Genomic DNA, 3,111 nt, shown 5'->3' with positions numbered 1-3,111 from the left:
GCAGTAGCTCATACCTGTAGTCTCAGTACTTTGAGAGACCAAGGTAGGAGGATTGCTGGAGCCCAGGAGTTTGAAGCTGCAGTGAACTGTGATTATACCATTGTACTTCAGCCTGGGCAACAGAGTGTGACTTTATCTCTAAAAAAATAAAATACAAATAAAAGGAAAAAAGAGAGAGAAAGTGAGAATAAAATTCTCAGCATCTAACTTTTGTCCCCCATGGTGCTGTTTAAGGCCATTAACTCTTGGTAAAAATTTTCTGTAAAAGTTTTTTTGTTGTTGTTTCTTAAAATGCTCACCCCTCTTGCTCTTGTCTATTTCCTAGAATTTCTTACTGGCATCCTTTCCCCCTCTCCTTAACAGAAGTACACCTTGATTCCTGTCTCACTTTTGCCTCTCTTCTCCATCCCTGTTTTAGTCTGTTTTCTATTGCTTATAACAGAATACCTGAGACTGAAATTTATTTCTCACAGTTCTGGAGGTTGGGAAATCCAAGGTAAAGGGAGCACATCTGGCAGAGCCCACATGACTCAATCACTGTTAAAGGCCCCATGTCTCGATACTGCCACACTGGGGATTATATTTCAACATGAGTTTTGGAAGAGACATTTAATCCATAGCAACACCTGAAACCATTTCCAAGGAAACCAAACCGTAAGGGATTAGGAGGTGAAATTGTATAATTAAACTTTGGAGCCCCACAGACTTTTCTCAAACTATTTCTCTGGTTTTATTTGGCTTAAATCTGTGGGTGTTAGTGAGCTTTTTCTATACACTTCAGGTCCCCTTGCGGTTAGTTCTCCCAGGATATTTCCATGCCTTTCTTGTCCTTCAGGCTGCAGGAATTTGACTCCTATCCCACCCTCTCTCTTTTCCCAGTTGATTTCTTGGAAACCAAATTGTCAGAAAAGCATGACGTCATTTTCCTCTGCATAACCTACCGTTTGTCTTTTGAAATAAGAATATACAATCTACTGACGTTTTGTGGGGAGGCTATTCAAAAGTAAGAAAACTCATGTGTATCAAATGCCTACTATGTGCTAAATACTGTGCTGGACACCACTCTACTTATCAAACATATAGAATAACCAACAAAAAAACTGTATTATCTTTATTTTCTACATGATGAAATTGAGGCTCAGAGAAGTAGAAAGACTTAGAGTCACATAGCTGGCAAATAATAAAGCTGGGGATTTCCCCCTACTATTAGGTTGACCCATATGAAATTGCTGTTTTTGTGGGTCAATAATGATCAAGTATTGGCATGTTCATATGTTTCCACCTAACAGAATGGCCATGGGGCCAAGAATGTTTTTCTCTTTTCTTCACTCTTATGGCTCCATAGCCTTGACCAATGCTTGATCTATAGTAGGGTCTCAACACATGTGTGTTGAATTAATTAATGAAAATATACCTGCATTCAAAGTCCACAACTTTTCCCCTATGGTAATGTTTCCCAAACTTCAGCCATTTTGGGACTTCTTCAAAATTGTACCATATCTACATATGAAAATCATCTGCCAGGTGTTGATAATACCTCAGTGAAATGTATGCCACCCTTTGGATACTTCTGTCCTTAAGACTCTCCTTGAAGTAGGGAGAAATGAGTTAATAAATGTAGCAAAACAAGGGTACCAGAATTATTTAAAAATCCAGGATAAAAACAATCCTGGGAGCAAACAGCAAACAAAGACACATCTATTCATAAAAATATGAAAAGTCAGTAAAAGAGGTGAATGGGTCAGACTTTGGTATGGTATGTGTACCAAGACCACTCTCTTTCTTCTCTCACTCAGTTAAGAGAAGCAGATACTCCACTCCATACTCCTACAGCCCAAAATAGAGGGTACCCTCTCCCTTCAGCTTCTACAGGACTTTCTTCTGAAGAGGAGTAGTATGTCAGCATTTCCTATCATACCACCAGCTACCTGTTGCTGAGGCTAAGTCCAAAGGCAAGTGTAGTTGAGGGGGGTCTCCCTTTTGCCTCAGCCCACATTTGTGGAATGGAGGCTGTATCTTGGGAACAGCATGCTGAGAAGGCTGGGGTCTTGGTCACGTTGCCCCAGCTCTTACAGATGTAGTTCCACACCAGGAGAGGCAAATGGAGAAAACCTCATGCTGCCCTCTCCAACCAAATACTAATCTCTTAGAGTGAAGGAGTCACTCAGACAGAAGCTTGCCAGTATCCCCAAACCCATCTCCAGAACCCTGGTTCAGAGATTGTGACAGGCCATAAACAGAGAACTCTTAATCTTTTCCCAAAGGAACTGATGTCATTAGCAAGGAAGCATGGAGAAGTTCAAAACTGACGACACATTTAAAAACAGTTTAGGTTGTGGCAAAAATCATTTGGAGGGGATTCAAGATACATGCTCAACTGTAAGCCAGCTAGTTTATGGAGGAGAACTGAAGAGTAAGAGAGCTGGGAGGAGTCCTATTGTGTCAGAACAAATATCAAACAATGATCTTAGAAGTTATTCCTTTAAAAGATCCCCAATTTTACTAGATTGTTTTTAGAGTAATTTAAGCCTCAGGACATTGTTGGAAACAACTCACCCATCAGCTGTCTGTTAAATATGTGATAAATGTTTCTGATATGATGTAAAGCAATTAAGCAACACAATTACATAAAGAATAGTCCAAAGAAGAAATTAAAGGAGAAATCAGGAAATATTTCAAGATGAATAAAAATGAAGACAGAGGAAATCAATGAAACCAAAAGCTGTCATTTATTTATTTATTTTTTATTTTCATAGCTTATTGGGGAACAAGTGGTGTTTGGTTACATGAGTAAGTTCTTTGGTGGTGATTTGTGAGATTTTAGTACACCCATCACCCAAGCAGTATACACTGCATCCTGTTTGTGGTCTTTTATCCCTCAACCCTTTCTAATTTTCCCCCTGAGTTCTCAAAGTTCATTATATCTTTCTTATGCCTTTGCATCCTCATAACTTAGCTTTCACATATGAGTGAGAACATAAGATGTTTGCTTTTTCATTTGTGAGTTACTTCACTTAGAATAATAGTCTCCAATCTCATCCAGGTCTCTGCAAATGCCATTAATTCATTGCTTTATTTTGCAGAGTAGCATTCCATCATATATAAATATGA

This window comes from Aotus nancymaae, unplaced genomic scaffold (assembly GCF_030222135.1).
Source record: "Aotus nancymaae isolate 86718 unplaced genomic scaffold, 86718_ANA_hifiasm-v0.15.2.pri h1tg000073l, whole genome shotgun sequence".
In the NCBI taxonomy this organism is placed as follows: Eukaryota; Metazoa; Chordata; class Mammalia; order Primates; family Aotidae; genus Aotus; species Aotus nancymaae.
The sequence above is the reverse complement of the archived record's forward strand: the minus strand, read 5'-3'. Positions refer to the sequence as shown.